The 14,164-nt window shown below is 61.8% G+C and overlaps 6 non-coding genes across 6 annotated transcripts; all 6 read right to left on the bottom strand.

Annotated features, from left to right (window-relative positions):
• Positions 1 to 1,119: 1,119 nt before the first annotated feature.
• TRNAK-CUU (transfer RNA lysine (anticodon CUU)) lies at positions 1,120 to 1,192 on the bottom strand. The gene has a single exon. It is a non-coding gene; the product is annotated as a tRNA-Lys (tRNA).
• A 2,443-nt stretch (positions 1,193 to 3,635) lies between these two features.
• TRNAK-CUU (transfer RNA lysine (anticodon CUU)) lies at positions 3,636 to 3,708 on the bottom strand. The gene has a single exon. It is a non-coding gene; the product is annotated as a tRNA-Lys (tRNA).
• Positions 3,709 to 6,156: 2,448 nt separating this feature from the next.
• On the bottom strand, positions 6,157 to 6,229 carry TRNAK-CUU (transfer RNA lysine (anticodon CUU)). The gene has a single exon. It is a non-coding gene; the product is annotated as a tRNA-Lys (tRNA).
• A 2,453-nt stretch (positions 6,230 to 8,682) lies between these two features.
• On the bottom strand, positions 8,683 to 8,755 carry TRNAK-CUU (transfer RNA lysine (anticodon CUU)). The gene has a single exon. It is a non-coding gene; the product is annotated as a tRNA-Lys (tRNA).
• Positions 8,756 to 11,203: 2,448 nt separating this feature from the next.
• On the bottom strand, positions 11,204 to 11,276 carry TRNAK-CUU (transfer RNA lysine (anticodon CUU)). The gene has a single exon. It is a non-coding gene; the product is annotated as a tRNA-Lys (tRNA).
• Positions 11,277 to 13,729: 2,453 nt separating this feature from the next.
• On the bottom strand, positions 13,730 to 13,802 carry TRNAK-CUU (transfer RNA lysine (anticodon CUU)). Its single transcript has one exon. It is a non-coding gene; the product is annotated as a tRNA-Lys (tRNA).
• Positions 13,803 to 14,164: the final 362 nt, after the last annotated feature.

Here is a 14,164-nt window from a genome sequence, read left to right as displayed (position 1 = left end):
CTGCATAGGGCAAAGCCCAGCTGCAGTCCAATCAAGTGGCGGGGGGCAGGGTTCCTCCCACTGCACCACCTCTGCCAGGAGCAGGCCTAGCAAGGGCAAGCTTTGGTGCTGGACCTGCCCAAGTCAGTCCCCCCTTGGAAAGCGGTTGTTCCCGGCCTCTCCTCTCAGCCAGCTCTTGGCTTCTGCCTCCCCCTGCCTGGAGCTGAAGCTGAGAAGCCACACAAGGTCCTGGTTGTCCTGCCACTCCCATGTCTGTTTGGGCTTTGCTTGAATTGGAAGGAGGCGCTGGAGAAAAAGCCCACGTTCTTTGGCCGGGAAAGGAACCCAGGCCTCAGCGATGAACGCGCCAAATCCCAGCAACTAGACCACCAGGGAAAGTGCAGCCCGGAGACTCAGGGCCTCCTGCAGCGCTGTCTCACTTGCCTTGTCACAGGTCCCTGCATTTTCTTCCGAGGCTGGTGCCTGCCTCCTTGGGGAGACTTGGGCATTCCCAAGAGGGAAGCCATCTTGTACCTTAGGCCAACTTGAATTCCCCAACTGGGCAAATGCCAGGGTGTGGGGATCTGCGAGCCGCCCGCACGGGGCCGAGCCCTTCCAGCCTGATCTTCCTCGCTCCTGGCATTGAAATCCAGGTGCTGCCAGGCTGCGCTTTGAGCTCAGCGCAGCCACTCCTGCATGGCTGCTTCTCCCAGCACACGCCGCGCACCGGCACTTGGCGGGCTCCGCGGAGCAGCCTGGCCAGACTCATGGCTGGGATGCGCCCAGCCACCCTCAGCGCCTGGTCCCCCTGGGAGAACCACTTCCTGGCCGCCCGCTCCCACCCCACGAGACCCGAGTCCTCACCCCCAAGGGCAGCGGCGCTTGGAGGTGGGGCCGAGTCCTGGTTGTGTTCCCCAAGTGGCTACCCGCCATGCCGTCCCTGGCCCTCGCAGCCGGGGGAAGTGGCTGCAGTGTGTTCCCGGCACCGGCCTGGCCGCGCCCAGGAACGTGAATGGCATGGCCGGGGCTGTGCGGGCAGGAGGTGCCAGGTGCCTTCCCGCCAAGAGCGGCGGCTGGGGGCAAGCTGGTGCCGAGTCTTGGCCTGGGACCAAAAGGCACGCGTGGGATCAAAGGTCCATACGCCCAACGTGGGGCTCGAACCCACGACCCTGAGATTAAGAGTCTCATGCTCTACCGACTGAGCTAGTCGGGCAGCTGGGGGCAGGGGCCGCGCCTCGCTTTTCTGCCCTTGCACTGTCTTTAGGGAACGGCTGCATCAGCTGTCAGCACCAGGGCCCGGCAGGCCCAGCCTCTGCCAGCAGGGCTCGGGCGCAAGGGTCCGAGAGGCGCTGTGGCAGGAGGAGGAGGAACTTGGGGCCAGGACGTGCCACAGAACAGGAACAGGAGCAGCCGCGGGTTTTGTTTGCTTATGGTTTTGGGTAGCCAAGCTTCCTGTAGCCCTGAGCTCATCTTGCTCTCGTCTCTACTCCTGGAGCAGTCCAAACGCTCCTGCCAGGACAAGAGATCCGACGGTGAGTCAACAAACGTGGCAACTCAAAGGTCAGGGGCTTGGACTGCTTTGGCTTTGGCGCTTTCACCTTTGTGGCAAAAGATCAGTTTCCAGGTGCAAAAACCACCCGCCCCGCCCCGTCCCGCCCCGCCCTGCCCCATTCCCTGCTTTTTTCCCCCTCTTGCCCACTGCCTGTCTCTTTTTTCCCCTCCATTTGGCAAGGAGAGAGAGCCATTGGCCTACACATGCTGTTGGGATCCAGGAGCTCCATCTCAGGTCAGAGCTAGCTTGCGCATGGGGCTGGCCAAGGACAGAGAGAAGAACAGGCCCAGGGCTGCGGGTCTGCTTCAGCCCACCTCCAATCCTGGGCCCGTTGTCATGTGAAGAGAACACGGGGAATTGGAAGTGCCAGTGCCCCTTCCGGGAGAGGGCGTGCGGATTGCCATCCCCGCTACCGCATATGGACCACAATTTTGGCCCAGCGAGAGTTGACCCACACTCGTAGGCGTTCCAAGTGAGCAAAGCCACAGCGGGTGTGGCTCTTGTGGGGGCCTTGTGCGGAGCTTCAGTGCTGGGCCCCTCATCTTTCCCAAAGACTGGAAAGGAAAGAGAGCTGTCAACCAGAAAAAGGCCCTGTGGAAATCACGCTTGATTTGGCAGGCCAGGCCCAGGTAGACCTAGGCACCAGGTGGTGGCCAGATCTCCTTGGAGGCCGGCTTCCCAAACTCGCTTGCCACAAAGTCTCCATCTCCTTGGCTCTGTTCCTAAGGATGCAGCTGCTTGGGAAGAAGAGGGGAAGGGTGCTTCTCTTCCTTGCGGAGAAGCTAGCCCCACATAGGCCCTGGCTAGGGAAGAGCCCATGCCCAGGGGCCCCAATCCCAAACTTGCTGTGCGGGTGCACGTGTCAGTTTTGCGGCAGGGGAACATGACCAAGCCCTGCGTGGTTGTGTAAGTTCCCCGTTGCCTGGAGAAAATCTAAGACCATCAACTATACAAGGGCCTGCAAGAAGGAGAGTGGAGGCCAGCTCTGCATAGGGCAAAGCCCAGCTGCAGTCCAATCAAGTGGCGGGGGGCAGGGTTCCTCCCACTGCACCACCTCTGCCAGGAGCAGGCCTAGCAAGGGCAAGCTTTGGTGCTGGACCTGCCCAAGTCAGTCCCCCCTTGGAAAGCGGTTGTTCCCGGCCTCTCCTCTCAGCCAGCTCTTGGCTTCTGCCTCCCCCTGCCTGGAGCTGAAGCTGAGAAGCCACACAAGGTCCTGGTTGTCCTGCCACTCCCATGTCTGTTTGGGCTTTGCTTGAATTGGAAGGAGGCGCTGGAGAAAAAGCCCACGTTCTTTGGCCGGGAAAGGAACCCAGGCCTCAGCGATGAACGCGCCAAATCCCAGCAACTAGACCACCAGGGAAAGTGCAGCCCGGAGACTCAGGGCCTCCTGCAGCGCTGTCTCACTTGCCTTGTCACAGGTCCCTGCATTTTCTTCCGAGGCTGGTGCCTGCCTCCTTGGGGAGACTTGGGCTTTCCCAAGAGGGAAGCCATCTTGTACCTTAGGCCAACTTGAATTCCCCAACTGGGCAAATGCCAGGGTGTGGGGATCTGCGAGCCGCCCGCACGGGGCCGAGCCCTTCCAGCCTGATCTTCCTCGCTCCTGGCATTGAAATCCAGGTGCTGCCAGGCTGCGCTTTGAGCTCAGCGCAGCCACTCCTGCATGGCTGCTTCTCCCAGCACACGCCGCGCACCGGCACTTGGCGGGCTCCGCGGAGCAGCCTGGCCAGACTCATGGCTGGGATGCGCCCAGCCACCCTCAGCGCCTGGTCCCCCTGGGAGAACCACTTCCTGGCCGCCCGCTCCCACCCCACGAGACCCGAGTCCTCACCCCCAAGGGCAGCGGCGCTTGGAGGTGGGGCCGAGTCCTGGTTGTGTTCCCCAAGTGGCTACCCGCCATGCCGTCCCTGGCCCTCGCAGCCGGGGGAAGTGGCTGCAGTGTGTTCCCGGCACCGGCCTGGCCGCGCCCAGGAACGTGAATGGCATGGCCGGGGCTGTGCGGGCAGGAGGTGCCAGGTGCCTTCCCGCCAAGAGCGGCGGCTGGGGGCAAGCTGGTGCCGAGTCTTGGCCTGGGACCAAAAGGCACGCGTGGGATCAAAGGTCCATACGCCCAACGTGGGGCTCGAACCCACGACCCTGAGATTAAGAGTCTCATGCTCTACCGACTGAGCTAGTCGGGCAGCTGGGGGCAGGGGCCGCGCCTCGCTTTTCTGCCCTTGCACTGTCTTTAGGGAACGGCTGCATCAGCTGTCAGCACCAGGGCCCGGCAGGCCCAGCCTCTGCCAGCAGGGCTCGGGCGCAAGGGTCCGAGAGGCGCTGTGGCAGGAGGAGGAGGAACTTGGGGCCAGGACGTGCCACAGAACAGGAACAGGAGCAGCCGCGGGTTTTGTTTGCTTATGGTTTTGGGTAGCCAAGCTTCCTGTAGCCCTGAGCTCATCTTGCTCTCGTCTCTACTCCTGGAGCAGTCCAAACGCTCCTGCCAGGACAAGAGATCCGACGGTGAGTCAACAAACGTGGCAACTCAAAGGTCAGGGGCTTGGACTGCTTTGGCTTTGGCGCTTTCACCTTTGTGGCAAAAGATCAGTTTCCAGGTGCAAAAACCACCCGCCCCGCCCCGTCCCGTCCCGCCCCGCCCTGCCCCATTCCCTGCTTTTTTCCCCCTCTTGCCCACTGCCTGTCTCTTTTTTCCCCTCCATTTGGCAAGGAGAGAGAGCCATTGGCCTACACATGCTGTTGGGATCCAGGAGCTCCATCTCAGGTCAGAGCTAGCTTGCGCATGGGGCTGGCCAAGGACAGAGAGAAGAACAGGCCCAGGGCTGCGGGTCTGCTTCAGCCCACCTCCAATCCTGGGCCCGTTGTCATGTGAAGAGAACACGGGGAATTGGAAGTGCCAGTGCCCCTTCCGGGAGAGGGCGTGCGGATTGCCATCCCCGCTACCGCATATGGACCACAATTTTGGCCCAGCGAGAGTTGACCCACACTCGTAGGCGTTCCAAGTGAGCAAAGCCACAGCGGGTGTGGCTCTTGTGGGGGCCTTGTGCGGAGCTTCAGTGCTGGGCCCCTCATCTTTCCCAAAGACTGGAAAGGAAAGAGAGCTGTCAACCAGAAAAAGGCCCTGTGGAAATCACGCTTGATTTGGCAGGCCAGGCCCAGGTAGACCTAGGCACCAGGTGGTGGCCAGATCTCCTTGGAGGCCGGCTTCCCAAACTCGCTTGCCACAAAGTCTCCATCTCCTTGGCTCTGTTCCTAAGGATGCAGCTGCTTGGGAAGAAGAGGGGAAGGGTGCTTCTCTTCCTTGCGGAGAAGCTAGCCCCACATAGGCCCTGGCTAGGGAAGAGCCCATGCCCAGGGGCCCCAATCCCAAACTTGCTGTGCGGGTGCACGTGTCAGTTTTGCGGCAGGGGAACATGACCAAGCCCTGCGTGGTTGTGTAAGTTCCCCGTTGCCTGGAGAAAATCTAAGACCATCAACTATACAAGGGCCTGCAAGAAGGAGAGTGGAGGCCAGCTCTGCATAGGGCAAAGCCCAGCTGCAGTCCAATCAAGTGGCGGGGGGCAGGGTTCCTCCCACTGCACCACCTCTGCCAGGAGCAGGCCTAGCAAGGGCAAGCTTTGGTGCTGGACCTGCCCAAGTCAGTCCCCCCTTGGAAAGCGGTTGTTCCCGGCCTCTCCTCTCAGCCAGCTCTTGGCTTCTGCCTCCCCCTGCCTGGAGCTGAAGCTGAGAAGCCACACAAGGTCCTGGTTGTCCTGCCACTCCCATGTCTGTTTGGGCTTTGCTTGAATTGGAAGGAGGCGCTGGAGAAAAAGCCCACGTTCTTTGGCCGGGAAAGGAACCCAGGCCTCAGCGATGAACGCGCCAAATCCCAGCAACTAGACCACCAGGGAAAGTGCAGCCCGGAGACTCAGGGCCTCCTGCAGCGCTGTCTCACTTGCCTTGTCACAGGTCCCTGCATTTTCTTCCGAGGCTGGTGCCTGCCTCCTTGGGGAGACTTGGGCATTCCCAAGAGGGAAGCCATCTTGTACCTTAGGCCAACTTGAATTCCCCAACTGGGCAAATGCCAGGGTGTGGGGATCTGCGAGCCGCCCGCACGGGGCCGAGCCCTTCCAGCCTGATCTTCCTCGCTCCTGGCATTGAAATCCAGGTGCTGCCAGGCTGCGCTTTGAGCTCAGCGCAGCCACTCCTGCATGGCTGCTTCTCCCAGCACACGCCGCGCACCGGCACTTGGCGGGCTCTGCGGAGCAGCCTGGCCAGACTCATGGCTGGGATGCGCCCAGCCACCCTCAGCGCCTGGTCCCCCTGGGAGAACCACTTCCTGGCCGCCCGCTCCCACCCCACGAGACCCGAGTCCTCACCCCCAAGGGCAGCGGCGCTTGGAGGTGGGGCCGAGTCCTGGTTGTGTTCCCCAAGTGGCTACCTGCCATGCCGTCCCTGGCCCTCGCAGCCGGGGGAAGTGGCTGCAGTGTGTTCCCGGCACCGGCCTGGCCGCGCCCAGGAACGTGAATGGCATGGCCGGGGCTGTGCGGGCAGGAGGTGCCAGGTGCCTTCCCGCCAAGAGCGGCGGCTGGGGGCAAGCTGGTGCCGAGTCTTGGCCTGGGACCAAAAGGCACGCGTGGGATCAAAGGTCCATACGCCCAACGTGGGGCTCGAACCCACGACCCTGAGATTAAGAGTCTCATGCTCTACCGACTGAGCTAGTCGGGCAGCTGGGGGCAGGGGCCGCGCCTCGCTTTTCTGCCCTTGCACTGTCTTTAGGGAACGGCTGCATCAGCTGTCAGCACCAGGGCCCGGCAGGCCCAGCCTCTGCCAGCAGGGCTCGGGCGCAAGGGTCCGAGAGGCGCTGTGGCAGGAGGAGGAGGAACTTGGGGCCAGGACGTGCCACAGAACAGGAACAGGAGCAGCCGCGGGTTTTGTTTGCTTATGGTTTTGGGTAGCCAAGCTTCCTGTAGCCCTGAGCTCATCTTGCTCTCGTCTCTACTCCTGGAGCAGTCCAAACGCTCCTGCCAGGACAAGAGATCCGACGGTGAGTCAACAAACGTGGCAACTCAAAGGTCAGGGGCTTGGACTGCTTTGGCTTTGGCGCTTTCACCTTTGTGGCAAAAGATCAGTTTCCAGGTGCAAAAACCACCCGCCCCGCCCCGCCCCGTCCCGTCCCGCCCCGCCCTGCCCCATTCCCTGCTTTTTTCCCCCTCTTGCCCACTGCCTGTCTCTTTTTTCCCCTCCATTTGGCAAGGAGAGAGAGCCATTGGCCTACACATGCTGTTGGGATCCAGGAGCTCCATCTCAGGTCAGAGCTAGCTTGCGCATGGGGCTGGCCAAGGACAGAGAGAAGAACAGGCCCAGGGCTGCGGGTCTGCTTCAGCCCACCTCCAATCCTGGGCCCGTTGTCATGTGAAGAGAACACGGGGAATTGGAAGTGCCAGTGCCCCTTCCGGGAGAGGGCGTGCGGATTGCCATCCCCGCTACCGCATATGGACCACAATTTTGGCCCAGCGAGAGTTGACCCACACTCGTAGGCGTTCCAAGTGAGCAAAGCCACAGCGGGTGTGGCTCTTGTGGGGGCCTTGTGCGGAGCTTCAGTGCTGGGCCCCTCATCTTTCCCAAAGACTGGAAAGGAAAGAGAGCTGTCAACCAGAAAAAGGCCCTGTGGAAATCACGCTTGATTTGGCAGGCCAGGCCCAGGTAGACCTAGGCACCAGGTGGTGGCCAGATCTCCTTGGAGGCCGGCTTCCCAAACTCGCTTGCCACAAAGTCTCCATCTCCTTGGCTCTGTTCCTAAGGATGCAGCTGCTTGGGAAGAAGAGGGGAAGGGTGCTTCTCTTCCTTGCGGAGAAGCTAGCCCCACATAGGCCCTGGCTAGGGAAGAGCCCATGCCCAGGGGCCCCAATCCCAAACTTGCTGTGCGGGTGCACGTGTCAGTTTTGCGGCAGGGGAACATGACCAAGCCCTGCGTGGTTGTGTAAGTTCCCCGTTGCCTGGAGAAAATCTAAGACCATCAACTATACAAGGGCCTGCAAGAAGGAGAGTGGAGGCCAGCTCTGCATAGGGCAAAGCCCAGCTGCAGTCCAATCAAGTGGCGGGGGGCAGGGTTCCTCCCACTGCACCACCTCTGCCAGGAGCAGGCCTAGCAAGGGCAAGCTTTGGTGCTGGACCTGCCCAAGTCAGTCCCCCCTTGGAAAGCGGTTGTTCCCGGCCTCTCCTCTCAGCCAGCTCTTGGCTTCTGCCTCCCCCTGCCTGGAGCTGAAGCTGAGAAGCCACACAAGGTCCTGGTTGTCCTGCCACTCCCATGTCTGTTTGGGCTTTGCTTGAATTGGAAGGAGGCGCTGGAGAAAAAGCCCACGTTCTTTGGCCGGGAAAGGAACCCAGGCCTCAGCGATGAACGCGCCAAATCCCAGCAACTAGACCACCAGGGAAAGTGCAGCCCGGAGACTCAGGGCCTCCTGCAGCGCTGTCTCACTTGCCTTGTCACAGGTCCCTGCATTTTCTTCCGAGGCTGGTGCCTGCCTCCTTGGGGAGACTTGGGCATTCCCAAGAGGGAAGCCATCTTGTACCTTAGGCCAACTTGAATTCCCCAACTGGGCAAATGCCAGGGTGTGGGGATCTGCGAGCCGCCCGCACGGGGCCGAGCCCTTCCAGCCTGATCTTCCTCGCTCCTGGCATTGAAATCCAGGTGCTGCCAGGCTGCGCTTTGAGCTCAGCGCAGCCACTCCTGCATGGCTGCTTCTCCCAGCACACGCCGCGCACCGGCACTTGGCGGGCTCCGCGGAGCAGCCTGGCCAGACTCATGGCTGGGATGCGCCCAGCCACCCTCAGCGCCTGGTCCCCCTGGGAGAACCACTTCCTGGCCGCCCGCTCCCACCCCACGAGACCCGAGTCCTCACCCCCAAGGGCAGCGGCGCTTGGAGGTGGGGCCGAGTCCTGGTTGTGTTCCCCAAGTGGCTACCCGCCATGCCGTCCCTGGCCCTCGCAGCCGGGGGAAGTGGCTGCAGTGTGTTCCCGGCACCGGCCTGGCCGCGCCCAGGAACGTGAATGGCATGGCCGGGGCTGTGCGGGCAGGAGGTGCCAGGTGCCTTCCCGCCAAGAGCGGCGGCTGGGGGCAAGCTGGTGCCGAGTCTTGGCCTGGGACCAAAAGGCACGCGTGGGATCAAAGGTCCATACGCCCAACGTGGGGCTCGAACCCACGACCCTGAGATTAAGAGTCTCATGCTCTACCGACTGAGCTAGTCGGGCAGCTGGGGGCAGGGGCCGCGCCTCGCTTTTCTGCCCTTGCACTGTCTTTAGGGAACGGCTGCATCAGCTGTCAGCACCAGGGCCCGGCAGGCCCAGCCTCTGCCAGCAGGGCTCGGGCGCAAGGGTCCGAGAGGCGCTGTGGCAGGAGGAGGAGGAACTTGGGGCCAGGACGTGCCACAGAACAGGAACAGGAGCAGCCGCGGGTTTTGTTTGCTTATGGTTTTGGGTAGCCAAGCTTCCTGTAGCCCTGAGCTCATCTTGCTCTCGTCTCTACTCCTGGAGCAGTCCAAACGCTCCTGCCAGGACAAGAGATCCGACGGTGAGTCAACAAACGTGGCAACTCAAAGGTCAGGGGCTTGGACTGCTTTGGCTTTGGCGCTTTCACCTTTGTGGCAAAAGATCAGTTTCCAGGTGCAAAAACCACCCGCCCCGCCCCGTCCCGTCCCGCCCCGCCCTGCCCCATTCCCTGCTTTTTTCCCCCTCTTGCCCACTGCCTGTCTCTTTTTTCCCCTCCATTTGGCAAGGAGAGAGAGCCATTGGCCTACACATGCTGTTGGGATCCAGGAGCTCCATCTCAGGTCAGAGCTAGCTTGCGCATGGGGCTGGCCAAGGACAGAGAGAAGAACAGGCCCAGGGCTGCGGGTCTGCTTCAGCCCACCTCCAATCCTGGGCCCGTTGTCATGTGAAGAGAACACGGGGAATTGGAAGTGCCAGTGCCCCTTCCGGGAGAGGGCGTGCGGATTGCCATCCCCGCTACCGCATATGGACCACAATTTTGGCCCAGCGAGAGTTGACCCACACTCGTAGGCGTTCCAAGTGAGCAAAGCCACAGCGGGTGTGGCTCTTGTGGGGGCCTTGTGCGGAGCTTCAGTGCTGGGCCCCTCATCTTTCCCAAAGACTGGAAAGGAAAGAGAGCTGTCAACCAGAAAAAGGCCCTGTGGAAATCACGCTTGATTTGGCAGGCCAGGCCCAGGTAGACCTAGGCACCAGGTGGTGGCCAGATCTCCTTGGAGGCCGGCTTCCCAAACTCGCTTGCCACAAAGTCTCCATCTCCTTGGCTCTGTTCCTAAGGATGCAGCTGCTTGGGAAGAAGAGGGGAAGGGTGCTTCTCTTCCTTGCGGAGAAGCTAGCCCCACATAGGCCCTGGCTAGGGAAGAGCCCATGCCCAGGGGCCCCAATCCCAAACTTGCTGTGCGGGTGCACGTGTCAGTTTTGCGGCAGGGGAACATGACCAAGCCCTGCGTGGTTGTGTACGTTCCCCGTTGCCTGGAGAAAATCTAAGACCATCAACTATACAAGGGCCTGCAAGAAGGAGAGTGGAGGCCAGCTCTGCATAGGGCAAAGCCCAGCTGCAGTCCAATCAAGTGGCGGGGGGCAGGGTTCCTCCCACTGCACCACCTCTGCCAGGAGCAGGCCTAGCAAGGGCAAGCTTTGGTGCTGGACCTGCCCAAGTCAGTCCCCCCTTGGAAAGCGGTTGTTCCCGGCCTCTCCTCTCAGCCAGCTCTTGGCTTCTGCCTCCCCCTGCCTGGAGCTGAAGCTGAGAAGCCACACAAGGTCCTGGTTGTCCTGCCACTCCCATGTCTGTTTGGGCTTTGCTTGAATTGGAAGGAGGCGCTGGAGAAAAAGCCCACGTTCTTTGGCCGGGAAAGGAACCCAGGCCTCAGCGATGAACGCGCCAAATCCCAGCAACTAGACCACCAGGGAAAGTGCAGCCCGGAGACTCAGGGCCTCCTGCAGCGCTGTCTCACTTGCCTTGTCACAGGTCTATGCATTTTCTTCCGAGGCTGGTGCCTGCCTCCTTGGGGAGACTTGGGCATTCCCAAGAGGGAAGCCATCTTGTACCTTAGGCCAACTTGAATTCCCCAACTGGGCAAATGCCAGGGTGTGGGGATCTGCGAGCCGCCCGCACGGGGCCGAGCCCTTCCAGCCTGATCTTCCTCGCTCCTGGCATTGAAATCCAGGTGCTGCCAGGCTGCGCTTTGAGCTCAGCGCAGCCACTCCTGCATGGCTGCTTCTCCCAGCACACGCCGCGCACCGGCACTTGGCGGGCTCCGCGGAGCAGCCTGGCCAGACTCATGGCTGGGATGCGCCCAGCCACCCTCAGCGCCTGGTCCCCCTGGGAGAACCACTTCCTGGCCGCCCGCTCCCACCCCACGAGACCCGAGTCCTCACCCCCAAGGGCAGCGGCGCTTGGAGGTGGGGCTGAGTCCTGGTTGTGTTCCCCAAGTGGCTACCCGCCATGCCGTCCCTGGCCCTCGCAGCCGGGGGAAGTGGCTGCAGTGTGTTCCCGGCACCGGCCTGGCCGCGCCCAGGAACGTGAATGGCATGGCCGGGGCTGTGCGGGCAGGAGGTGCCAGGTGCCTTCCCGCCAAGAGCGGCGGCTGGGGGCAAGCTGGTGCCGAGTCTTGGCCTGGGACCAAAAGGCACGCGTGGGATCAAAGGTCCATACGCCCAACGTGGGGCTCGAACCCACGACCCTGAGATTAAGAGTCTCATGCTCTACCGACTGAGCTAGTCGGGCAGCTGGGGGCAGGGGCCGCGCCTCGCTTTTCTGCCCTTGCACTGTCTTTAGGGAACGGCTGCATCAGCTGTCAGCACCAGGGCCCGGCAGGCCCAGCCTCTGCCAGCAGGGCTCGGGCGCAAGGGTCCGAGAGGCGCTGTGGCAGGAGGAGGAGGAACTTGGGGCCAGGACGTGCCACAGAACAGGAACAGGAGCAGCCGCGGGTTTTGTTTGCTTATGGTTTTGGGTAGCCAAGCTTCCTGTAGCCCTGAGCTCATCTTGCTCTCGTCTCTACTCCTGGAGCAGTCCAAACGCTCCTGCCAGGACAAGAGATCCGACGGTGAGTCAACAAACGTGGCAACTCAAAGGTCAGGGGCTTGGACTGCTTTGGCTTTGGCGCTTTCACCTTTGTGGCAAAAGATCAGTTTCCAGGTGCAAAAACCACCCGCCCCGCCCCGCCCCGTCCCGTCCCGCCCCGCCCTGCCCCATTCCCTGCTTTTTTCCCCCTCTTGCCCACTGCCTGTCTCTTTTTTCCCCTCCATTTGGCAAGGAGAGAGAGCCATTGGCCTACACATGCTGTTGGGATCCAGGAGCTCCATCTCAGGTCAGAGCTAGCTTGCGCATGGGGCTGGCCAAGGACAGAGAGAAGAACAGGCCCAGGGCTGCGGGTCTGCTTCAGCCCACCTCCAATCCTGGGCCCGTTGTCATGTGAAGAGAACACGGGGAATTGGAAGTGCCAGTGCCCCTTCCGGGAGAGGGCGTGCGGATTGCCATCCCCGCTACCGCATATGGACCACAATTTTGGCCCAGCGAGAGTTGACCCACACTCGTAGGCGTTCCAAGTGAGCAAAGCCACAGCGGGTGTGGCTCTTGTGGGGGCCTTGTGCGGAGCTTCAGTGCTGGGCCCCTCATCTTTCCCAAAGACTGGAAAGGAAAGAGAGCTGTCAACCAGAAAAAGGCCCTGTGGAAATCACGCTTGATTTGGCAGGCCAGGCCCAGGTAGACCTAGGCACCAGGTGGTGGCCAGATCTCCTTGGAGGCCGGCTTCCCAAACTCGCTTGCCACAAAGTCTCCATCTCCTTGGCTCTGTTCCTAAGGATGCAGCTGCTTGGGAAGAAGAGGGGAAGGGTGCTTCTCTTCCTTGCGGAGAAGCTAGCCCCACATAGGCCCTGGCTAGGGAAGAGCCCATGCCCAGGGGCCCCAATCCCAAACTTGCTGTGCGGGTGCACGTGTCAGTTTTGCGGCAGGGGAACATGACCAAGCCCTGCGTGGTTGTGTAAGTTCCCCGTTGCCTGGAGAAAATCTAAGACCATCAACTATACAAGGGCCTGCAAGAAGGAGAGTGGAGGCCAGCTCTGCATAGGGCAAAGCCCAGCTGCAGTCCAATCAAGTGGCGGGGGGCAGGGTTCCTCCCACTGCACCACCTCTGCCAGGAGCAGGCCTAGCAAGGGCAAGCTTTGGTGCTGGACCTGCCCAAGTCAGTCCCCCCTTGGAAAGCGGTTGTTCCCGGCCTCTCCTCTCAGCCAGCTCTTGGCTTCTGCCTCCCCCTGCCTGGAGCTGAAGCTGAGAAGCCACACAAGGTCCTGGTTGTCCTGCCACTCCCATGTCTGTTTGGGCTTTGCTTGAATTGGAAGGAGGCGCTGGAGAAAAAGCCCACGTTCTTTGGCCGGGAAAGGAACCCAGGCCTCAGCGATGAACGCGCCAAATCCCAGCAACTAGACCACCAGGGAAAGTGCAGCCCGGAGACTCAGGGCCTCCTGCAGCGCTGTCTCACTTGCCTTGTCACAGGTCCCTGCATTTTCTTCCGAGGCTGGTGCCTGCCTCCTTGGGGAGACTTGGGCTTTCCCAAGAGGGAAGCCATCTTGTACCTTAGGCCAACTTGAATTCCCCAACTGGGCAAATGCCAGGGTGTGGGGATCTGCGAGCCGCCCGCACGGGGCCGAGCCCTTCCAGCCTGATCTTCCTCGCTCCTGGCATTGAAATCCAGGTGCTGCCAGGCTGCGCTTTGAGCTCAGCGCAGCCACTCCTGCATGGCTGCTTCTCCCAGCACACGCCGCGCACCGGCACTTGGCGGGCTCCGCGGAGCAGCCTGGCCAGACTCATGGCTGGGATGCGCCCAGCCACCCTCAGCGCCTGGTCCCCCTGGGAGAACCACTTCCTGGCCGCCCGCTCCCACCCCACGAGACCCGAGTCCTCACCCCCAAGGGCAGCGGCGCTTGGAGGTGGGGCTGAGTCCTGGTTGTGTTCCCCAAGTGGCTACCCGCCATGCCGTCCCTGGCCCTCGCAGCCGGGGGAAGTGGCTGCAGTGTGTTCCCGGCACCGGCCTGGCCGCGCCCAGGAACGTGAATGGCATGGCCGGGGCTGTGCGGGCAGGAGGTGCCAGGTGCCTTCCCGCCAAGAGCGGCGGCTGGGGGCAAGCTGGTGCCGAGTCTTGGCCTGGGACCAAAAGGCACGCGTGGGATCAAAGGTCCATACGCCCAACGTGGGGCTCGAACCCACGACCCTGAGATTAAGAGTCTCATGCTCTACCGACTGAGCTAGTCGGGCAGCTGGGGGCAGGGGCCGCGCCTCGCTTTTCTGCCCTTGCACTGTCTTTAGGGAACGGCTGCATCAGCTGTCAGCACCAGGGCCCGGCAGGCCCAGCCTCTGCCAGCAGGGCTCGGGCGCAAGGGTCCGAGAGGCGCTGTGGCAGGAGGAGGAGGAACTTGGGGCCAGGACGTGCCACAGAACAGGAACAGGAGCAGCCGCGGGTTTTGTTTGCTTATGGTTTTGGGTAGCCAAGCTTCCTGTAGCCCTGAGCTCATCTTGCTCTCGTCTCTACTCCTGGAGCAGTCCAAACGCTCCTGCCAGGACAAGAGATCCGACGGTGAGTCAACAAACGTGGCAACTCAAAGGTCAGGGGCTTGGAC

This window comes from Alligator mississippiensis, chromosome 11 (assembly GCF_030867095.1).
Source record: "Alligator mississippiensis isolate rAllMis1 chromosome 11, rAllMis1, whole genome shotgun sequence".
NCBI classification, from domain to species: Eukaryota; Metazoa; Chordata; order Crocodylia; family Alligatoridae; genus Alligator; species Alligator mississippiensis.
The sequence above is the reverse complement of the archived record's forward strand: the minus strand, read 5'-3'. Positions and strand labels throughout refer to the sequence as shown.